The 10,692-nt window shown below is 44.3% G+C and overlaps 1 protein-coding gene across 1 annotated transcript in view; it reads right to left on the bottom strand.

The window, feature by feature from the left end:
• Nucleotides 1-5,630, bottom strand: part of LOC112072176 (casein kinase I) — a gene marked incomplete at its 3' end in the record, with an annotated part of 43,522 nt that extends 37,892 nt beyond the window's left edge. Inside the window, exon 1 of the mRNA XM_024139599.2 lies at nucleotides 5,431-5,630. The remainder of the gene's footprint in view (nucleotides 1-5,430) is intronic.
• Between the last annotated feature and the right edge of the window lie 5,062 nt (nucleotides 5,631-10,692).

The following is a 10,692-nucleotide window of genomic DNA, read 5'->3' as shown; positions in this document are numbered from 1 at the left end:
CTTAGAGGAATCCATCAACATCACACTATAGCTAGGCCTAGTAGGAATCCATCAACATCACACTATAGCTTAGGCCTAGTAGGAATCAATCAACATCATGCTATAGCTAGGCTTAGTAGGAATCCATCAACACTCACACTATAGCTAGGCCTAGTAGGAATCCATCACATCATTTGCAATAGCTAGCCTAGTAGGAATCCATCAACATCACACTAAGCTAGGTTAGTAGGAATCCATCAACATCACACTATAGCTAGGCCTAGTAGGAATCCATCAACATCATGCTATAGCTAGGCTAGTAGGAATCCATCAACATCAGCTATAGCTAGCTAGTGAATCATCAACATCAGCATGCTAGCTTAGTAGGAATCCATCAACATCATGCTATAGCTAGGCCTAGTAGGAATCACCAACATCATGCTAAGCTAGACTTAGTAGGAATCCATCAACATCATGCTATAGCTAGGCCTAGTAGGAATCCATCAACATCATGCTATAGCTAGGCCTAGTAGGAATCCATCAACATCATGCTATAGCTAGGCTTAGTAGGAACATCAACATCATGCTATAGCTAGGCCTAGTAGGAATCCATCAACATCATGCTATAGCTAGGCTTAGTAGGAATCCATCACCACACTATAGCTAGCCTAGTAGGAATCCTCAACATCATGCTATAGCTAGGCCCTAGTATGATCCATCAACATCATGCTATAGCTAGGCCTAGTAGGAATCCATCAACATCATGCTATAGCTAGGCTAGTAGGAATCCATCAACATCATGCTATAGCTAGGCCTAGTAGGAATCCATCAACATCATGCTAATCTAGGCTAGTAGGAATCCATCAACATCATGCTATAGCTAGGCTAGTAGGAATCCATCAACATCATGCTATAGCTAGGCCTAGTATGGAATCCATCACATCATGCTATAGCTAGGCTTAGTAGGAATCCACAAACATCATGCTATAGCTAGGCCTAGTAGGAATCCATCAACATCATGCTATAGCTAGGCTTAGTAGGAATCAATCAACATCATGCTATAGCTAGGCTTAGTAGGAATCCATCAACATCACACTATACCTAGGCCTAGTAGGAATCATCAACATCATGCTATAGCTAGGCTTAGTAGGAATCCATCAACATCACACTATAGCCTAGGCCTAGTAGAATCCATCAACATCATGCTATAGCTAGGCCTAGTAGGAATCCATCAACATCATGCTATAGCTAGGCCTAGTAGGAATCCATCAACATCATGCTATAGCTAGACCTAGTAGGAATCCATCAACATCATGCTATAGCTAGGCCTAGAAGGAATCCATCAACATCATGCTGTAGCTGACCTAGTAGGAATCCATCAACATCATGCTATAGCTAGACCTAGTAGGAATCCATCAACATCATGCTATAGCTAGGCTTAGTAGGAATCATCAACATCATGCTAAGCTAGGCTTAGTAGGAATCCCAAACATCATGCTATAGCTAGGCCTAGTAGGAATCCATCAACATCATGCTATAGCTAGGCTTAGTAGGAATCCATCAACATCATGCTATAGCTAGGCTTAGTAGGAATCCATCAACCATCATGCTATAGCTAGGCCTAGTAGGAATCCATCAACATCATGCTATAGCTAGGCCTAGTAGGAATCCATCAACATCATGCTATAGCTAGGCCTAGTATGAATCCATCAACATCATGCTATAGCTAGGCCTAGTAGGAATCCATCACATCATGCTATAGCTAGGCCTAGTAGGAATCCATCAACATCATGCTATAGCTAGGCCTAGTAGGAATCCATCAACATCATGCTATAGCTAGGCTTAGCAGGAATCTTAGGCAAGAAAGAAAATGTGTAGTCTGTGGAACATCCCCTACCGTCTTTAATGTGTGGGTTGTAGTGTACAAAACATTAGGAACACCTACTCTTTCCATGACAGACTGACCAGGTGAATGCTATTTTTCCCCCTTTATTTAACCAGGTCGGCCAGTTGAGAACAAGTTCTCATTTATAGCTGTGACTGACCAAGATAAAGCAAAGCAGTTCGACACATACAACACAGAGTTACCCATGGAATAAACAAACATACAGTCAATAACACAATAGAAAAGTTATAATACAGTGTGTGCAAATGTAGTAAGATTGGGGAGGTAAGGCAATAAATGGCATAGTGGCGAAATAATTACAATTTAGCCTATACTTCTCAGGCTTCAGGTGGGGGTCAGGTTACACAAGAGAGACCAGTCTATACTTCTCAGGCTTCAGGTGGGGTCAGGTTACACAGAGAGAGACCAGTCTATACTTCTCAGGCTTCAGGTGGGGGTCAGGTTACACAGAGAGAGACCAGTCTATACTTCCAGGCTTCAGGTGGGGTCAGGTTACACAGAGAGAGCCCAGTCTATACTTCTCAGGCTCAGGTGGGGGTCAGGTTACACAGAGAGAGACAGTCTATACTTCTCAGGCTTCAGGTGGGGTCAGGTTACACAGAGAGAGACAGTCTATACTTCTCAGGCTTCAGGTGGGGTCAGGTTACACAGAGAGAGACCAGTCTATACTTCTCAGGCTTCAGTGGGGGTCAGGTTACACAGAGAGAGACAGTCTATACTTCTCAGGCTTCAGGTGGGGTCAGGTTACACAGAGAGAGACCAGTCTATACTTCTCAGGCTTCAGGTGGGGTCAGGTTACACAGAGAGAGACCAGTCTATACTTCTCCGGCTTCAGGTGGGGGTCAGGTTACACAGAGACCAGTCTATACTTCTCAGGCTTCAGGTGGGGGTCAGGTACACAGAGACCAGCCTATACTTCTCCGGCTTCAGGTGGGGGTCAGGTTACACAGAGAGAGACCAGCAAGGCCACATGGCATCCAATATTCCCATACTATCACCCAATCCCAGATGTGTTTGTATTGTATAGCAGCCAACTCCTATTGTGGATAAAAAATTATAATAATACACAGATCTGGGACCAGGCTAAACTATCGGTCTGTCTAGATAACTAGCACAGCAGAGAGAATGTCAACCAGGCTAGTCTGTCTAGATAACTAGCACAGCAGAGAGACTGTCAACCAGGCTAGTCTGTCTAGATAACTAACACAGCAGAGAGACTGTCAACCAGGCTAGTCTGTCTTGATAACTAGCACAGCAGAGAGACTGTCAACCAGGCTAGTCTGTCTAGATAACTAACACAGCAGGGAGACTGTCAACCAGGCTAGTCTGTCTTGATAACTAGCACAGCAGAGAAGACTGTCAACCAGGCTAGTCTTCTTCATAACTAGCACAGCAAAGAGACTGTCAACCAGGCTAGTCTGTCTTGATAACTAGCACAGCAGAAAGACTGTCAACCAGGCTAGTCTGTCTAGATAACTAGCACAGCAGAGAGACTGTCAACCAGGCCAGTCTGTCTAGATAACTAGCACAGCAGAGAGACTGTCAACCAGGCTAGTCTGTCTGATAACTAGCACAGCGAGAGACTGTAGTCATGAACAGCCATGTTTTTATAGGATTATCTGTTATTCTCAATGAACCCGTTTCACAGCCCCAGACAGACAGACAGACAGGCGGAACAAGGTCTCTATCCAACGAAGCGTCCCAAATGGCTCCCTTTTCCCTATATAGTGCCCTTGGGCTGTGGTCAAAAGGGTGCCCATTCCTTGGGAGGAATGCCACGTAAACCTCTTGCTCCTGACATACGCATCTGATCAGTTATGACTGAGACTATCATCACAACACCACACAATATGACCTTAAATCCAGTCCCTCCTACATGTGCAGCTGATTTCTGTGGTGTGCAGCAAAGCCACAAGTATCGACATCCACATCCAGCCGAGAAGACTTCCTCTGTGGTTACTTCATCTCCAGCTTTTACTGTGTTGCTGCTGTGCTGATGACACATTTTAAAGACTGTTTAGTGGTAGCTTGTGTTGTGATGAATTTCTGCAATTGACACAGTTGTCTCACTTCATCATAAACAAGAGGGTGTTTGTAATCACTGCCAGGGGAATCCATTGTCTCATTCAAAACGTGATGTCTGGGTGGTTTTACGAATACGACTCCTTAGTAATTCGTCTTAAGTGATACTGCCAGTTGGATAACAGCAACAAAAAGGCTTTCGTTTTGGGTTTGTTTGGTTTATGGAGTGGCAAGGGGCAAAGACTGGGGGGGGGTAGATCCTGGGAGAACATTGATCAGTCCGTAGCTAGCAAGAATATACTCCAAACACAGACAGCAACTAAACAAGTAGCTAGCCATGTAAAGTCAACGTTCTACTACTAGCTCGTTAAGTTAGCCATATGGCAAAGTTATGCTTGCAATACATCCATTGATCAATACAAGATAGCTAGGCTCGCTTGATTTACAGTAGAGTCCATCTAGCCAGGTATCTGGGGCAAACTTACGCCTGACCTACTGTAAAATTATTTGGTTAGCTAACTAGCAATCGAGTTAGGCCCAAGCTCGCTAACTAGTTYCTGGCTGCCTGGATAGGTAGCTCTGACTGTTAGCCTAGTTAGTGTGAACAGGGTTTTGTGCGATGTGTGTATCTGTTTAGCTTGATCGACGAACCAATGTAGGTAATACAATAACTAGTTGACGTTATTCATTTTTACATTGTACGTGTCGTTGATGTTTTTACACAGCTTAAACACATTAATCACGGGGGATTAGTTAGCTAGGCCTGAAACATTTACCTGTTGTCSTAGCTTGCTACACATCGATATGCTAGCTAACATTAGGTAGTAGCCTTCCTGGCGTTGTCGTTGTAGTTGACAATCGATTATAAAATATAACATTAGCATTATAAAGCGAACACAAGTTAGCGAGATGGCTTGCTAACATATTTAGTTTTGGATAGCACGCTAACTGGTGTCGCAGCTATTGTTTGTCACCTAGCTAACGTTAGCTAGAGCAGGCAGATTCACCGGCGTCGGCTAGCTGTCGGCATTTACGTCAACCAATTACATAACGTGGTAAATGCCTGGGATATCTGGTGAGTTAGATAAACAATCAAAATGCATACAATATGTACCTTTAGCTAGCTTTGCTAACCAGCTATCTAGCTAATTTGCCTAACTACCTATGGTATCACAGGAAGTTACTGTACCAAGCTAACGTGTTAACGCTAACACTGTTAGCTCGTTGCTAACTGGCAGTTGATTTGTTGCTGTGGCCTAGCGATGGAACTTCAGTACGATAAATTGTCGTTGGTTTTTTAAAAAGTTGTAAATACAAAGAGTTGATAACGTTAGCTATATGTTTACAAATGAACAAAAACAATCGTTTGTTGACATTTCCCGAATACTAAATATAATACGACAACAGGGCAACTCCTTAATCCGTAACGTTACTGTCGAGATTGATGCACATTTCTTTGAATTCATTTTTCACTAACCTATTCGTGAAAACAAACAATGAACGAAGGGAGGGAAAGCGTGTACCTTCTCCGGTTGGTTTAAGACACGGAAATTCCAACCTCATAGTTTTGTTGATGTAATTTTCTTCATTCCATTTTCCTCCTCTCTCCTGTGGCTGTTGTCTCTTTAGCTAAACCTCGCCAGTCAGGTAACGAACGAGCGGAACATTTTTCTACCGCTGCGCTGTTCCCTACTCCAGCTAAATTGTTAAACTAGCGTAACTTGGTTTGGAGAATAGGTAGTCATAGGCCGTGTTCGAGAGCATCAAAACGACTYCCAACTGACTGATCTACAAATCAAATTGTATTTGTCTAATGCGCCGAATACAACAGGTGTAGTAGACCTCACAGTGAAATGCTGAATACAACAGGTGTAGTAGACCTCACAGTGAAATGCTGAATACAACAGGTGTAGTAGGACCTTACAGTGAAATACTGAATACAACAGGTGTAGTAGACCTTACAGTGAAATACTGAATACAACAGGTGTAGTAGACCTTACAGTGAAATACTGAATACAAACAGGGTATGTAGACCTTACAGTGAAATCTGAATACAACGGGTGTAGTAGACCTTACAGTGAAATGCTGAATACAACAGGTGTAGCAGACCTCACAGTGAAATGCTTACTTACAAGTCCTTAATCAACAATGCCGTTTTAAGAAAAGATGCGTTAATAAAAAATTGATAAGTAAAAAATGTAAATAACAAATCATTAAAGAGCAGCAGTAAAATAACAGTAGCGGAGCTATATACAGGGGGTACCGGTACAGAGTCAATGTGCTTTGGGCACAGGTTAGTCGAGTAATTGAGGAATAACATTCTGACTCGCCACACTTTCAACCTTACACACAACATTCACCCAAATGTAGGTCGAGTTAAAGTCACTATGCATAGATAATAAACAGAGAGTAGCAGCAGTGCAAATGGGGGGGGGGGGGTAGCCATTTGATTAGCTGTTCAGGAGGCTTGGGGGTTTGGACCTAGACTTGGCGTTCCGGTACCGCTTGCCGTGCCGTGGGTAGCAGAGGAGAACAGTCTATGACTAGGGTGGCTTGGAGTCTTTGACAATTTTTAGGGCCTTCCTCTGACATGCCTTGTGTTATAGAGGTCCTGGATGGCAGGAAGCTTGTCCCCAGTGATGTACTGGGCCGTACGCACAACCCTCTGTAGTGCCTTGTGGTTGGAGACCGAGCAGTTGCCATACCAGGCAGTGATGCAACCAGTCAGGATGCTCTCGATAGTGCAGCTGTATAACCTTTTGAGGATGAGGACCCYTGTCAAATCTTTTCAGTCTCCTGAATAGGCTTTGTCGTGTCCTCTTCACGACTGTCTTGGTGTATTTGGACCATGATAGTTTGTTGGTGATGTGGACACTGTTGTGACTTTACTTTCATTCATCTGATGGCTGTTATTTATTTAATCCACTAACTATGTTTAATTGTTACAGGATTAAATTAATCATGTAGGATTTAACTCATTGGGATTTGGGGCACCACGGAAGAGGTTGTTTAAASAGTTACCATCTCCCAAATTAAACTCTATAAGGTCTATATCTATTTCATCGATAAACAGTCAACTGATTATTCATTACCTCATCATATCGTCATTCTGACCAGTCATAACCTTCTTGGATCTGAAAAAAACCCAGCCTTGCTCACTATTCAGTACTACACAAATTGGTTTAATCATTTATCTACTAACTGGTAGGGGGGGGGTGAGAAAAGGGACACATTTTATAACTATTCTCCCATAAACCATATACTTTGCACATGAACCGCCGCCCATTTGGAATAAGAAATCATGAATGTATTTACATGTGAAATGCCTTCGTTCGTCATTTATTTCAGTCYGAACCTTCTCAGCAAGTTGTTGGCCTCCCAGCTGTAAGGCTCCGATTCTCCAAAAGGGGCCTCCCCTTTCCCGTCTTCTACTGTTGTTCACTCTGGAAGATAACCAGCCATGTTTCACTTAGATTCGCTTTTCTCGATCTCTGACTTAAGACAGCTAATCAGCTTTACCAGCGATTGACCTTGAGGGGAGTTTGTCGCCTCTTCCCCCTCGTGTTGGTATTCAGGATTCGGACCACGATGGACATGAGCCGCAGCTCTTCGTCTCTCTGGTCTAAAGGAAGGTGAGTTTATTTTCTTCACCTCGTGTTGAGGTTCAAAGTTTCAACCATTTCCAACAGGAAGCTACCACTCCATGCTTTTCTGGTCTAAAGTTAATTTCGTTACCAAGGCTTTTTATGCACTCTGGCCAAAGGGGACGGCTCTGTCCGTCTGACACGCTCTTCTGACCTACCACCGGGGAGTGGCTACTTAATGTGCAAAGGATATGATTAGAAGTTCTCTTATGACTCCTAAAATCACATTKATATCTTAACAAAAATACTTACATATTTTTTTATTTTATATGTACAACATCTTGGATGAAAACTTYACAGATAAAGGGGGTATCCTTTCCAAGTTACAGTATCCATACCGTTTTAAATAACATCACAAAATTAAAACCAATATTACATTCGTTTTCCATAGTTCCCCACTGACCATTCCCCACATTCTTTGTTAGTATTACTGTTCCATTATCCACGTTTGGACAGAGTTTTGGGCAAGCAAAAGTCTTTGGAGACAAAGGGACATTCCTTTAGCCAATACTGGAGGGTAGAGAGAGTCCTCTCCTGCTTAATTTACGACTGGGCATGGAGGTGTCAAAACCCCCACAGTTCCCTCCTCCCCCCTTTTCGGGTGGGCGAGGGTCTGGTTATTGTCAGCCATTGCCAAGCTGATCTAACCCATTGTGATTCTCACAGGACAGTCATGACAATACCAAGGAACTTTAAGCTCTCAACCTGCTCCACTACAGCCCTGTCGATAAGAATGGGGGCATGCTCGGTCCTCCTTTTCCTGTAGTCCACAATCATCTCCTTTGTCTTCATCACGTTGAGGGATAGGTTGTTATCCTGGCATCACACGGCCAGGTTTCTGACCTACCACTGTTGAGTCGTCGGCAAACTTGATGGTGTTGGAGTTGTAAATGGCCATGTAGTCATGGGTGAACAAGAGGGGGCTGAGCATGCACCCCTGAGGGGCCCCGTGCTGAGGATCAACATGGCAACAGCAGATGTGTTGTATCTACCCTTACCACCTGGGGGCGCCCGTCAGGAAGTCTAGGATCCAGTTGCAGAGGAGGTGTTTCAGTCCCAGGGTCCTTAGCTTAGTGCATGAGCTTTGCGGGCACTATGGTTGTTGAACGCTGAGCTGTTGTCAATGAATAGCATTCTCACGTAGGGTGTCCTTTTGTCCAGAGTGGGAACGGCAGTGAGAGATTGCATCATCTGTGAATCTGTTGGGTGCGGTATGCAAATTGGAGTGGGTCTAGGGTTTCTGGGATAATGGTGTTAATGTGAAGCCGATGACCAGCCTTTTAACACATTCATGGCTACAGACGTGAGTGCTAAGGGTCGGTAGTCATTTAGACAGGTTACCTTAGTGTTCTTGGCACAGGGACTATGATGATCTGCTTGAAACATGTAGGTATTACAACTCAGTCAGGGACAGGTTGAAAATGTCAGTTAAGACACTTGCCGTGTCAGCACATGCTCGGAGTACACATCCTGGTAATCCATCTGCCCTGCGGCCTTGTGAAATGTTGACCTGTTTAAAGGTCTTCTCACATCGCCTCTGAGAGCGTGATCACACAGTCGTCCGAGAACAGCTGGATGCTCTCATGCATGCTTCAGTGTTGCTTGCCTCGAAGCGAGAATATAAGTAATTTTAACTAATCTGGTTGGCTCGTGTCACTGTGCAGCTCGTGGCTGTGGTTCCCTTTGTATTCCTAATAGTTTGCATGCCCTGCCACATCCAACGAGCGTCGGAGCCGGTTTAGTACGATTCAATCTTAGTCCTGTATTGACACTTTGCCTGGTTCGATGGTTCGTCGGAGGGCATAGCGGGGATTTCTTATAAGCGTCCGGGTTAGAGTCCCGCTCTTGAAAGCAGCAGCTCTACCCTTTAGCTCAGTTCGATGTTGCCGGTAATCCATGGCTTCTGGTTGGGTTTGTACGTACAGCTCACTGTGGGGACGACATCGCACTTATTGATGAAGCCAGTGACTGATGTGGTGTATCCTCAATGCCATCGCAGAACCCCTGAACATATTCCAGTCTGTGCTAGCCAAAACAGTCCTGTAGACAGCGTCATCTGACCACTTCTTTATTGACCGAGTAAACTGGTGTTTTCCTGCTTTAGTTTTTGCTTGTTAAGCAGGAATCAGGAGGATAGAAAAATGGTCAGATTTTCCAAATGGAGAGCTTTATGTGTCTCTGTGTGGTAGTAAAAGGTGGTCTATGTTTTCTTTCCTCTGGTTGCACATTTTAACATGCTTGTAGGAAATGAGGTAAACTTGATTTAAGTTTGCCTCATTAAAGTCCCGCCACTAGGAGCCGCACGCCTCTGGATGAGGCATTTCTTGTATTGCTTACGGGCCTTATACAAGCTCTGAGTGAGTCTTAGTGCTGACCGGTTTGTGGTGGTAAATAGAACGGCTACGAAAAAATTATAAAACTCTCTTTGTAAGAGTGCTGGTCTACAGCTTATCATGGAGATACTCTACGCTCCTTATTCACGTTGCATTAATAAATAACACTCATTATTATTTGAGACCAGTCAGTCATAATATCAGCCATACATTGCTATTTTAATCCTCTCAACACGGGCCATAAACTCTCTGGAGGGAAAAGAAAAATTCCCTGCGCATCTGCAGAAAGGAGAGAGCTGTGGGAGTTCAGGAGCCTGGGTGCTTTCGAGAGCCTGGGGGCTGGTGCTTTGAGGAGCCTGGGGGGTGGGCTTTGAGGAGCCTGGGGGCTGGCGCTTTAGGGAGCCTGGGGGGTGGGCTTGAGGAGCCTCCCCATGGGGTGGGCTTTGAGCAGCCTGGGGTGGGCTTTGAGGAGCCTGGGGGTGGCTTTGAGGAGCCTGGGGTGGGCTTTGAGGAGGCCTGGGGTGGGCCTTTGAGGGTCCCTGGGTTCCCTGCCAAAAAATACCTACTTTTGAAAATTTAAAATGAATACAGTCATTTATTTTACTCCATGTCTCCAAATTACCAATATCCTTCTTGATTATTCCACTTTAACAGAGATTACTGTATATTAACTATATACTGTATTTAAACATAAGAGACTGCCTAAATAGGCTGCTATGTTCCTGGGCACGCCACTGCACCGCCCTCAACTGGAAAAGCGTCACTGATTTATCTGCACCTTAAGAGGTTATTTGCACTGAGCTCACCA

The sequence above is a fragment of the Salvelinus sp. IW2-2015 genome, unplaced genomic scaffold, assembly GCF_002910315.2.
Source record: "Salvelinus sp. IW2-2015 unplaced genomic scaffold, ASM291031v2 Un_scaffold1849, whole genome shotgun sequence".
Lineage (NCBI taxonomy): Eukaryota > Metazoa > Chordata > Actinopteri > Salmoniformes > Salmonidae > Salvelinus > Salvelinus sp. IW2-2015.
Note: the sequence above shows the minus strand (reverse complement) of the source record. Positions and strands in the feature narration are given on the sequence as shown.